Raw genomic sequence first — 14,109 nt, 5'->3', positions numbered from 1 at the left:
TAGGGCATAAAATATTTGTACGTACCATGTATATAAGGTACAAGGCTCTTAGGCCATCCACAGTGGTATAATAAAAAATGAATAACCAAAAGTTGACACATCAGCTTTTGATTATTCATTTAAGAGGTTGCTAAACTTAACAATGTTGAGGTTCACAATGGTCACTTCTAGTCTATAACCAAAATAAGGAGTTCACTGCAATTTCATTCTCTCTCCCCCTTTGTTTTTTGCCATTCATTTCCCTCCATTACATTTTTTTTGGCAAAAATATATTGATTCCCTCCCTTAATTTTGGGGAAAAAATCGGTGACTTCCAATTCCCTCCTATTATGATTTTTATTAGTATGCAAATAGTTTTATTAGTATGCATACTAAATAAATATCGGTTATTCATTTTCCTGAAGACATGACTAAAATGCCCAAATTGAGGGACCATTAAAATCGAAACCAGTGCAATTTTATAAGTTCAAGTATGAGCATTGTTGGCTGATTTTAAAGCACAGTTCGAAGTGGAACAATCAAGTTCTTATTCGAAACACAACCAAGACATCCAAAAGATCATCAAACCCACAAAGTCAAGCCATTGGTTTGGATAATATGGGCAGTCCACCATTATCTACTCCATCACCATGCACCAAGTTCAACTCCCCTTGGCGAGATTGTTTTTCAAGATGATGCACACAACCAAATCCGACCAGAAGGAAGACAAAAAACCAAAGAATAAAAAAAAGAGAATGAAGTGAAGGATGATGAGTCAACGTTGTACTTAAAAAGCAATGAACACTTAAAGATGCTGCATTGATCGAGAGGGAAAAGTGGGAGGCCAAGAAAAGTTTTGATTATTAAAAAAGGTTGTTAGTTTTGGTTATTCAAAACTCAAAATTTGATTATTTATAAAGATGTTGTTAAGTTTGATTATACCATTGTGAGCACTTTTTTGCACCAATATTGTTAACTTTAACAACAATTGGCTTTTGATTATATCACTGTGGATGGCCTTACACAATGAGACTTCGACGTTAACAAAAAAATTGTTATAGCATTATCAGTTTCTTAATTATGATCATTTGATTTCCAATTTGTATTAGGATAAAGATAAGGAAAGTTAAAAAAACCGGTATACAAGTCACAAGTGTAAATTTGATATATACTCAATCCGTCCTATTTTGTTAGTCCTTTATTCTATTTTAGAATTTCTTAAAATGCGAGTCCTATTTGAAAAGTCAAAGAAAAAAGTGTCTAGATTTCCTCAACTAAACCTTATATATGTGTAAAAATAATTTTAAAAGCGAGAATTTAAGGACAACAATAGATTGAAATTGATTTTATAAGGAGACATGCATTAAATGCTTGCATACCCTTTAGAAAGTTGGAAATCCTAAAGGGACTACCAAAATTGGACGGAGGGAGTATGATATAGCACAACCAAAATAGCTTGCTACCTTAAGTTAACATGGCATTGAGATAACAACGGAATTTGGTTTTTCTCTGAAATTTGGAATATGTCTTTATCCAATTGGATATAGTTGGGAATATATAATCGTCAATTTGGCCCATTTTGTCCACGTTTTCCTGTCAGTTTTGTTTGTTACTCATTTCCACACATCAAAATAGGATTGCCATTGAATTCAACCCATTTTCCCATTCTATCCCCAAGAAAATCCTTTTTTTGTTACCTACCATCTGGGTCCCCAAGAAAATCCTTTTTTCCCCTCAAGTTATTGGGACTTGACACAAATCTGTTGGGTTAGCTCTGGTTTTCATCGAAATGGGTTCATGTTGTAGTATCGGAGAGAGGATTGCAGGGTCTATGGTGGAGGAGGTGCATAATAGGAAACAAACAAGAACTGAAAAGGAGGATGATCATATAGATATACCCAATTCACATTGTGCAGGGGCCAATGTGGGGGTGAAAGGCTCATCCAGGTTTATATCTATGTTCACCCGACAAGGAAGAAAAGGGATTAATCAAGATGCCGTGACCGTTTTGGAGGAACTACAAATACATTAATCTTTCCTTTGATGCAAATGTTAGGAAATCGAATCCCCAAGATCCAGTAATGATGTGTACAGATTAGACAACAAAAAATTAGAGAAAAACCCTACAAGGCGGAATTAGGGTTTTACCAAAATTCCCACGTCACGAACGCTGGTTGAACTTGTTACAGCACATCTTGCTGTATGCCACGAATACTACTTGACCATACCTTACGATTTTTTGCCATATTCCCTTATACCTCGAATCACGTATCCGTTTGTGGAAACCCTACGTGATTGTTTGTTCTCTTTCACAACACATTTTTCTGATCTCTCAACAATATGACATCAACCTAGAGAACGAAGCGGTATATTTATAGGGTTGGGGCAGGAACCTAAGAAGAAATAAATCTGGGCTCTTTGTGTAAATAAGAAATCTTTAATTCCATCAGGATTCTATTTCTTATCACACAAATTACAATTCACTCCACTACAGAATTATAATTGCACTCACGTCCTTATCTAAATTATATTTCGAACTCCATGATATTTAATACTTATTAATCTCCCCACGTTAAGATTACAGATACCCATTGATTAAAATAAATTACTAACAATCTCCCACTTAATCAACATCTTATCTTGAGACTATCCACTTAACTTATTCGATATGTCGGATACAAAATTCACCTGCAGGGTTTGACATATTTGAAACTTATAAGCTTACTCAAGGGGTCATCAATCCCTATCAGGACGTGGATTCCATTAATAATTAATAGTTGTCATATTCATAATGTTGCGATCCAACTCACCAAGACTATTGACCATATAAAGATCTAACTCTTTAATAAATCAAAGTCAACAACATTCAATAGATACCTCTAATAATTATCTTTGGATTAAGAGCATAAGCATTCATAATAACCATGAGGTTCCAATTGTCTTATAAAGTTAGTACAAAGACAATTACCTCAATGCGGTCCCGTTCAATACACACAAAGTGTACTAGCACAATGAGTTGGAACTAGACCGTTCCCTGTAGTCAAGACAGACCTACTAAACATTGTACTACAGTCATACCAATGGTGTGTCCCGTTCCATCTAAGACTGTAAACCATATCTTATATTTTACAAGAATTGATGATTTGATCTTCTGTGTGTAAGCCGAACTCTACATACTGAATCATCTATTTTGTAAAATAAAAGACACACATGCACAACATACAATAATATTACGCAAACATTGCCCATAAAAGATTATCTTAAAAAATGGATAAAATTGATTAATAAATAGCAATCAAATATTAATCCATTATACAAAAGCATGACTTTTGGTATAATTTTCTAACAAACTCCCACTAAGACTCAAAATCATGCTGCCACGCATCTCACTCTCATTCCCTCTACATGACTATCAAAAGTCTTAGCCTACAAGCTGTTCGTAAAATGATCTGCTAGGTTGTTTACCAATGCGGTCTTGGACACAGCTACATCACCCCGCTAAACGATCTCTCGAATCAGGTGATACTTACGCTCGACGTGTTTTCCTTCTTATGAGTCAATGGCTCCATAGAGTTAGCAATTTCACCACTATTGTCACAATAGATGTAATAGCTAATTGCACTAAAGGAATCACTTCTAGATCCATCAAGAAGTTTCTAAGCCAAGTGACCTCTTTGGCTGCTTAAGAAGCTACCACATACTCGGCCTCCATGGTGGAATCAATTAATGCACGATTGCTTGATACTCCTCCAACTTATGGCTCTACCTCCTAGGTAAACACATATCTCGAGGTATACTTCTGGAATCCTTATTTGACACAAAGTCTTAGTTTGTGTACCCATAATGTATCAGATTATCTGACTGGTAAACCAACATATAATCTCGAGTTCTTTTCAGATACTTGAAAATATGTTTCACTACAGTCCAACGCTCTTGCCTTGGATTAGACTGAAATCTGCTAACCATGCCAACGACAAAGCAAATATCAGGTCTAGTACATAGCATAGCATATATGAAGCTTCCTACTGCCAAGGCATAACGAACAGCCTTCATCTTCTCCATCTCCACAGGTATCTTACGACACTAATCCTTTGATAGGTTGATTCCATGTCTAAAAAGGGATGAACCCTTTCTTGGAATCCTGCATGCTAAAACGAGCAAGGATCTCATCGATATAAGTAGCTTATGATAAGCCTAACATCCTATACTTGCGATCTCAAATAAGCTTAATCCCAATGATGTGACCGGCTTCTCCCAAGTCCTTCATATCGAACTGGCTAAATAGTCACACCTTTACCGAAAACAACATTCCCACATCTTTTCCGATTAACAGAATATCATCTACATATAGTACCAGGAACACCACCACTTTTTCGTTGCGCTTCTTGTACACACATGACTCATTCGAACATCGTTCAAAACCAAAAAAACTTGATTGCTTGATCAAAACGGATGTTCCAAGATCTAGATGCTTGCTTGAGTCCATGAATAGACTCCTTAAGCTTACACAACATGTGCTCTTGACCCTTTGCTATGAATTCATCCGGTTCCATTATGTGGATGCGTTCATCCAGATTTCTATTAAGGAATGCAGATTTCATAGCTTTTTGCCAAAATTCTGCATCTTTATCTTCTACTTCCTCATTGTAGTTGCAGGGTTCAGCATGTTGTTCTTTAGGGATCATATCATAAGATTCACCCACGAACGTATACCGATTGGGTGGGACAATAACCCTTCCACTACGATGAGGTACCGGTGTGTCAATAGCTATTTCTTGCAGTGTAACCTCCTGTTCTATTGGTGTTGAAGAAGTCTTTGTCGGTCCCTCTCCTCTCAATTTCTCTAGAACAATCTTACTTTTCAGCTTGTAGTCTGTTACATAGTCCTTCACTAAGTATCGGGCATTGGTGCTAACAATCACCTTCTGATTCTTAGGACTTTAAAATAATCCACATTTCGTTCCTCTAAGGTACCCCACAAACAAACAAACTTATGTCCTTAATTCCAATTTATCTGTGTTTCCATTCAACACATGTGCTGGACTACCCTAAACCCGAACATGCTGCAGACTAGGTTTGCACCCAGTCCACAGTTCTGTGGGTGTAGATGGTACTAACTTAGATGGTACCAAGTTAAGAACGTACGCTGTTGTTTCTAGTGCATGTCCCCAAAACAAAATTGGTAAATCTGAATAACTCATCATTGATCTCACCATATCTATAAGAGTCATATTCATTCTTTCTGCTAGACCATTTTGATGTGGGTACCTGATGCTGATAAGTGGGATATAATCCCTTCAGCTAACAAGTACTCCTTAAACTCTCCCAAGAGATATTCGCCACCACGATCAGATCACAGTGTCTTAAGAGATTTACCCAAACACTTCTCCGTTTCTGCCTTATGCTCCTTGAATTTCTCAAAGCATTCGGACTTACGGTGCATCAAATAAATGTATCTAAACATTGAGTAATTATCAATCAAAGTGATGAAATACTCAAACTACCTCTTGCTTCGACATTCATGGGTCCACACAAATCAGAAACCAATTTCAATGGCTTTTTGGCTCTTATAACCTTTTGCTGATAAAAAAGCCTCTTGGTCATCCAACCTTTTAAACCGGATTCACAAACTAGAAGTTCCTTAACTTCTAATGAACCTAAAGGTCCATCCCTGACCAGTCTAGAAATCCTATTCAGATTAATATGACCAAGGCGTAAGTGCCAAAGATACGTTTGGTTCAATTTTAAAGGCTCATTTCTGTTACATGACATATTATCAGTGTTATTCAATTCATGTAGTTGCACTGTAGGAAATATAGAGTTAATAAAGTAGAAATTATCCACCAATGAACCAGAATAGATAAAACGTTTATTTAACTTAATAACCACAAAGTTATTAAAAATAAACCAAATATCCATCCTTAATTAACTTAGAAACTGAAACCATGTTTCTTCTGATAGTAGGAACATAAAGACAATCTCTCAACATTAAACTCCTATTACTACTAAAATTTAAAATAATATTTCCTACTACAACTGTTGTCACTCTCATAGCATTACCCAAGTGCAAATAAGTCTCTCCATCACTGAGTCTTCTCGTTTCCTAGAACCCATGCAACAAATTGCAAATATGATTAGTAGCTCCCGTATATACACACCAGGTACTGGTAGATAACACCACTAAACATGATTCAACGACTAGCAAATAAATCTATCTTGATTATTCACTTTATTGAGATAGAATAGATATTCCTTCTTCCAGTGTTCTTGCTACTTGCACTGAAAACACTTGCCCTTAGGCTTTGTCACTCCACCTTGAGGCGCTCTAACTAGCACCACAATCTTCTTCTAAGATTTGTTCTGCTTCTTCTTGCCTTTTGACTTAGAAGTAGAATCCTTTTCTGTAACTAATATAGATGGTTTCTTCACACCCACAAGACCCTCAACTGCATAGAGTTCCTTAAGAAGTTTTGCCAAAATTAAATGTATTTTGTTCATAGAATAGTTTAGGAGAAACTATTTAAAACTCTCAGACTGCAGTGAGTTAAGAAGGAAATCGATTTGGGTTTCTCTATCACTTTCAGCTCCAATGATCTCTAGTTCATTAAGAAGAGCTATCATTTTCAGAACATGATCCCTAATTGGGGTCCCTTTAACATGGGTGATACTCACCAATTCTTATAAAATTTTACTTCCTGCTCTGTGGCATTCTCATCAGGTCTAGGAGGGCACACCTCAGACAACACAAAATTGAGTCATTCAGCAGTTAACACAATATCCAAATTCCTTTTCAAGTCAATATAATTCGTTCCAGTAAATTTATTTGCTTTGAGAATAATTGCAAGTGGATTGAAAAGAACCCATTTTTGAATCTGAGAATCACATAACAATAATTATGAAGGGCAATAAAAACTTGAATTTTATTTTAATATTGATTCCCTCAACCACATGTTAAAAAAAAAAAAACATTGGCAATACTACACACTGTGAAGAGCATGCCTCGAAGGGAGGTCATCTACTCTTGATCATTCGTGTTGATAGGCTCAACCTTTTAATTTTACTATCTGGACACTAGACCATGCCAAGCAAAATTAAATAGCCAATATTGATTTGGTCCTATAAATAATAGCAGTGACTCAGATAGAGAGGATATTATTATTTATCGCTAAGTGTATACAATTACCTAGCTTTTAGACACGTTGTTCCGTTATGAACCACCTCAGATGGAGAAGTGACCCACACAACAATTATCTTAGAGCTATCTCTTTAGGAAGTTTGTACCGATGATGCCACAATTAATTTTGTCCAATAAGGAGGAAGGTTCTAAAACCTCAACACAAAATTAATTATATCACCTACGAACTAGCAATGGAGACCATGGGATTTATTCAAAATAAATTTCCTCCCCACTTAGTTATTTAAAAAATTTGTGAGGATTATCAAATTTTCGAGTTTGCAAAAAATGTGATCTAGGTCAAAAGCCAAATATTACCATGTTGTCCCAATATGTAACTATCACATATCCAAACAATATGAAAACACAAATAATAAGGAAACACAAGATAAAGAATCTAGCTATTATGGTCAAAGATATAATCCTTGAGAAATAAGGAATCCTTCCAAACTTGAAATTCTTAAGTAATAAGGAGTCCTTCCAAATTTGAAATCCTTAAGCAATCCTTCCAAACTTGAAATCCTTCGGCTATACTTGTGTGGAACGCTTGGATACTTTGAATCAATCAAGGAAACCAAAATCCAACCGTGTTTAGGCAAGAAAATTCGGATTTGATATATTCCGCGTAAACTGCACAACCTTCAGTATTTTGGCCATATCTTCCTCATCCGACCTCCGATTGAAGTGATTCAAATTGGGTTGGATTCGAATTTCAATTATCTACAACTTCCGTGACGAATAGATTTTCTAATTCCAACGTTTACTGGGTTGAAATAGCCCTGCAATCAGACCCTATGAATTTGGAAAAAATCTGTTGCGAGCCAAACAACTTGTATCTTCTGTATCTACCATCTTCGATCCGTCGAATGCTATTACAATCGAAGAAACATACAAACATCGATCTTATGCCTCCATTGGAGTTCACAAGCTACGTTAATTATTACACCCACGAAAAATAATCGTGGTACCGAATAAATAACAATAACCACGAAATAATTATCATGGGATCCAATCACACAAAATCAACAAAAAAATATGTGACCATAATAGTTGGGTAAGAACGTTGCAAAACAAGGGTTAGCACAATTCTACATTCTACCCTCTATAACCTACGGACAACATGGCATGTTTAATCCATATGCGTGATTACAACCTGCTTTGATACCACTATTGGGAAATGATTCCCAAGACCCAGTAATGACGCGTATAGATAAGACAACAAAAAATTTCAAAAAACCCTACAAGGCGGAATTTTGGTTTTACCACAACTCCCGCGTCACGAACGCTAGTTGAACTTGTTACATCACATATTGCTGTATGCCACGAATACTGCTCGACCGTACCATATGATCTTCTGCCATATTGCCTTATACCTCGAATCACGTACTCGTTTGTGAAAACCCTACATGATTGTTTGTTCTCTTTCATAGCCCACTTTTCTGATCTCTCAAAAATATGTCATCGATCTAGAGAACGAAGTGGTATATTTATAGGGCTACGGCAAAGACCTAAGGAGAAATAAACTTGGGCTCCTTGTGTAAATAAAAAATCTTAATTCCACCAGGATTCTATTTCTTATCACACAAAATATAATTCACCCCACTATAGAATTGTAATTGCACTCACGTTCTTATCTCAATTATAATTCGAGATCCATGATATTAAATACTTATTAATCTCCCCACGTTAAGATTACATATACCCGTTGATTAAAATAAATTACTAATAATCTCCCACTTAATCAACATCTTATCTTGAGACTATCCACTTAATTTATTCGATATGTCGGATACAAAATCCACTTGCAGGGTTTGACATATTCGAAACTTATAAGCTTACTCAAGAGGTCATCAATCCCTATCGGAACGTGGATTCCATTAATAATTAATAGTTGTTATATACATAATGTTGCGACCCAACTCACCGAGACTATTGACCGTATAAAGATCTCACTTTTTAATGAATCAAAGTCAACAACATTAAATATATATATACCTCTAATAATTATCTTTGGATTAAGAGCATAAGCATTCATAATAACCATGAGGTTCCAATTGTCTTATAAAGTTAGTACAAAGACAATTACCTCAATGCAATCCCATTCAATACACACAAAGTGTACTAGCACAATGAGTTGGAACTAGACCGTTCCCTGTAGTCAAGACATACCTACTAAACATTGTACTGCAATCATACCGATGGTGTGTCCAGTTCCATCTAAGACTGTGAACCATATCTTATATTTCACAAGAACCGATGATCTGATCTTCTGTGTATAAGTCGAACTCTACACACCAGATCATCTACTTTGTAAAATAAAAGACACACATGCACAAAATACAATAATATTATGCAAATATTGCCCATAAAAGATTCTTATAAAAAATAGATAAAACTGATTAATAAATAGCAATCAAATATTAATCCATTATACAAAAGCATGACTTTTAGTATAATTTTCTAATGGCAAAGGTTCTTCAATCTGAGGGCAATTTTGGAATATGTACATAGGTTTTTGTGCATACGTTTGGATGAATGTGTATGCGTTGACGCAATGCTTATTTGATTTGAGGGCACTTGGCTATTTAAAGAACTTCGTGTTTGTGTATTTTTGCATGAAGGCAAATGTGTTGGCATTGGTCATCTCATCTCGTTTAGCTGATTGAATTTTTTAGTTTTTGGATAATCTTTCAATTTGGTGATTTTATTTCTGGTGACACAATTGCAAACAAAATAACCACCACTTTCATTCTAGTGGTAAGTAGCTTGCCTCGATGTGGTTTGCTAATTAGGAGGACATGGGTTCAAGTATTTAGGTGGTGTTTGGAGAGCCTCGTGCCCATTAATCTTTGGGAGGCTACCAGCCTACCATCTTTGGGAGGCTACCAGCCTACCATCTTCTTGCCTCGTGCCCATTAGCAGTAGCTGTACTCAAACAAGTAAGATTTTTGATGCATAAATTTGGATTAGATGCTATTTATATGTAAAAGCGTAGTTTATGTGGAGATGATCAAGATCCATTGAATCCTCAGGATGATGACATGGTGATTGCAAACTTGGGGGGATTCACGTGCAGCTCTTTGCAGTAGAGACGATGAAGATCAGCTTGTTTCTGTCCAACTCATAGTCGACTTGAAACCTAATCTTCCAAGTAAGTTGCAATCTCTTCGGTCACCTCTTTAATAAAAGGCTGAAATAATATAACTCAAGTTTGTTTTGAGCTTTTCATACTACTGTACTAAAGAGGCTGTACAAAAAACTAGACTGCAGTTTTGGAGGTACTTACTATGTTTTAGAGCTGGGAACCTTAGTAACAAAAAGAATGCTTATGATCCTTAGAGCGTATAACCGTTTTAAGTGGATTTTTTTGTTTCTCTCCCCCGTGGACATAGCCACTCTGCTGACAACGTATAGCTTGGAGTCTTTGTTTCTTTCTTCATTGTTTGTCATTGAAACCAGTTCCCCTTTCTATCCATCATTATATTTCTAGAGGAAGCCAAAAGAATTAAGAATTGTGAAGGTAGAGTATTTGCAATGGATGAAGAACCAGAAGTGTTTCGAATGTGGATGCCCGAGCAGAATTGCCCTGGTCTAGCAATGGCTTGGGCTTTTGGAGGCTCCACCATTGTAAACCAAGTTAGAAAGCCAGTCAATGTTATAATATTCCAGTCTCTTGTTCTTATAATTCCTTGTTGTGTTTTCTCTAAGATCCTAACCAACTTAGTGTTTGTACCCACTTCGTGTCTGAAAACTTGCTTTGGCTTGAAAGCTTTTGGCCTAATATCAACCCCTAAAGTTTCTTATAGGAGGCTCACAAACAGAGACGAGTTTGTGGTCCTGGCAACTGATGGGGTAAGTGTCCTGTTCCAAGTGTTATTCAATCTCATTATACCGTTCTTTCGGATGAAAAAAATTCTAATTTTTTTTTAAAGATGGTTTGGATTTACAAAAGAAAAGACACAAAAGTAGTTGCTCTATTGTGATAATTTTCTTGCATCAGTCTAAACATGATATGAGCATGGTCTTGAAGTTCTTCTTTTAACCTCGTCATGGTCCTCTGTATCGATATCCTTGTTTCCGATTATGGCTTATTCACGGAGCCGCTATAAAAAGTTAATTTACAGAGTCGCTTGATCTCAGCCATCTATTTTGGCATTGGAACGTCCGGATTTTAATGACTCTTCCCTAGAAAAGTTTTATTAAAATCCAGGCCATCCAATTCACTTTGGACAGGCGCAATTCACCTCTGCAAACCACTATTCACAAAAAGCTCCGTGAAATAGTTTTTCTATCTTGTTTCCATGTTCCAGCGTTTTCAAACATAGAATCATGTCTCAAAATTCTCTTTAGATTCCCACGAGAGCTTGTGACTAACGTACAATGCACCGGAACAAAACGGCTTTTAACACAATGTGTCCCGTGGCTCTAATGTATGCTTTAAATAAATAAATCATGGATCACCTATATAGAATACGTGTTTTTGATGTACATTTGGCCTTGGTAAACCACGGTGCATAGAAGTCGTGCATTTATCATGGTTGTAAATAAAGGCCGTTACGTATAGTATCGGCCATCACGTAACTGGATTTTGAACCTCAAATACCATTATATACTTACGTATCGGCTGACACGCAGCGATACTATTCGACATCGGCCAATACATGACTATATCACTAATACCGTTACGTTTTTTGATACTGCGATATAAAACCCTGCTCACAAAGAATGTAGCCCAAACTACAGTTCTAACATCGTGAGTATTCTGCACATTTTCCTGTATATTTAGCAAAATAATTCGGCCTCTCAGCTCTCAATTAGTTTCCTGGTCTCAAGATATCAACTTTCCCGAGATGCAGCAATTGGTTTTGTTGTATTAGGTATGGGATGTGCTATCAAACGATGAGGTCGCAAACATTGTTGCTTCAGTAAGGAAGAGATCTATAGCTGCTAGAATTCTGGTAGATTGCGCTGTAAAAGCATGGAGACGTAAGTATCCAACTTCTAGGGTCGACGATTGTGCAGTCGTGTGCTTGTTTCTCAAAAACCAACAACCTTTGTTAACCAAGTGCATGTCCGAAGCAAGTCGATTGTGTAAGAGCTCCTCGGAGGTTGGAGGTGCTCATCACTCCAAGAGCATAGAGAATGATGATGGACTTGACACTTTTTTTTTTGGTACAGACTTGACACTTTAATAAACTGCGAAATCAGTCATATTCCTCTTCGGAATACATTAATAGGGCTTACTCGATTGTTGAGTCCTGGTCTTGGTCGCCGAAGAATGGCAAAGGATTTCAAAGACTCTGAACATTAATGTGTCTTCTTGTTATCATTGAATGGGTTTGGCCAAAATGATTGGCGTCTGTAAGAATTTGTACATTGTTGAAAGAGAAATGTCATAGCAAGTTCTCAGGGGCGCTCACATTGAATTTTTAGGTTTGGCATTTCATTCTTCTCCTCTTGCTTCCCATTTCTTGCCTTTTGGAATTAGTATGAGCGCGACATGAACGATTGCGGTTTATTCACTAGTATCATACTAATGTCGGGCTGCCCAAGATGGGCTCTCACACATGTAAATGATGAAAATATTATCATAAATTAAATTTTGAAAATGAAAGTAATAATTATTGTTGGTGATATTACAAAAGTTTACACCAAAAATAAAATGTTACAATGGACAAATTAACAGGCTGAGTCGCTGAAATCTCGCTCTCTTTAAAGAGATTCAAGCCCTCTACGGTAACAAACCAGTGCAGCAGAAATCTCTGACTTGCCCCCTCCAGGATATAAACAGCCCGATAATTTATCGTATGGTTCAGACCTACTCTGCACAAGTAGGAGAACCCAAAGCTTCACAAAAGAACACCCTTATATTTTGCCCAAGACTCTCACACTCATATTAAATTTGCAGGCTATTTTTTAGCGAATAAAGATGGACAAAGCTTGAGGAAAATACTAAGTGTTTAGGAGGAGTTGGCTTGCGGCTCTATGGCTGGGATTACTCTTGCATACAAAACCACTTATGCAAGCTATTTATAGGCAAGAAAGAATCCAAACTATATCTTTTCATTAATGACTAAATCCCATAGGATTTATAACTCGATAGATATGAAAGATATGCTCTCGATTCTTTCTAGATTTGCTAGATTTCTTCTTTGATTTTCTAGATTTGCTAGATATACTCCTTGATTCTTCTAGATTTGCTCCTAGATATCCAAACACCCAATTACATGATGTGATCTCAAGATTAGATATGATCTTACAAGTGGATATCCAAATAAACACTAAGATAAGAGTCTCCCACGCAGATATAAACGTGCCTTGTAAAAGTCTATCACCAAAAGATGTGCAGCAATGATAGCACCGCTACGATTGGTAGAGTACAAAAACGTTACTGTAACGGTAAATCCAGAGCTATCTAAAGAAAACACAGTACTGTGAGATCTTATTTGAGCAATGGCATCATAAATGTGACTTACTCCCTTCGTCTCAGTTTGTTTGTCCAATTTCGACGTACGTGCCTTTTAAAAAATTGTCTATATCTCACAATCTATAATGTTTCACATAATTTCAAAAATATCATATTTTAGATCTAATTGAGATCTATCAAATAAGATCTATATTGTATATAAAAAATATTGTAAATTGAAACATATAGACAATTTTGTAAGAGGTCCCAAATAGTGAAAAGGGACAAACAAATCGGGACGGAGGGAGTATGTGAGATCATGTGATAATCTTGCAGATCCATTAACCAAGGCCTTGGCAAGAGAAAGAGTTTGGAATACATCGAGGGGGATGGGGCTAAAACCATTTAATTCATGAGCCACGTATGAGGATACCCAACCTAAGGACCAGAGATCCTGTAACTGGGTTCAATGGAAAGAATGAATAATATGGTGGTCGTTTGGAAATGCATTGAAAATTTTGATTAAGCCCATCCCTGTGGTGTGAGTGCA

The 14,109-nt window shown here is 36.5% G+C and overlaps 1 pseudogene; it reads left to right on the top strand.

The window, feature by feature from the left end:
• The first annotated feature begins 1,630 nt into the window (after positions 1 to 1,630).
• On the top strand, positions 1,631 to 13,508 carry LOC131323715 (probable protein phosphatase 2C 14; annotated as a pseudogene).
• Positions 13,509 to 14,109: the final 601 nt, after the last annotated feature.

This window comes from Rhododendron vialii, chromosome 4a (assembly GCF_030253575.1).
Source record: "Rhododendron vialii isolate Sample 1 chromosome 4a, ASM3025357v1".
Classification (NCBI taxonomy): domain Eukaryota; kingdom Viridiplantae; phylum Streptophyta; class Magnoliopsida; order Ericales; family Ericaceae; genus Rhododendron; species Rhododendron vialii.
Note: the sequence above shows the minus strand (reverse complement) of the source record. Positions and strands in the feature narration are given on the sequence as shown.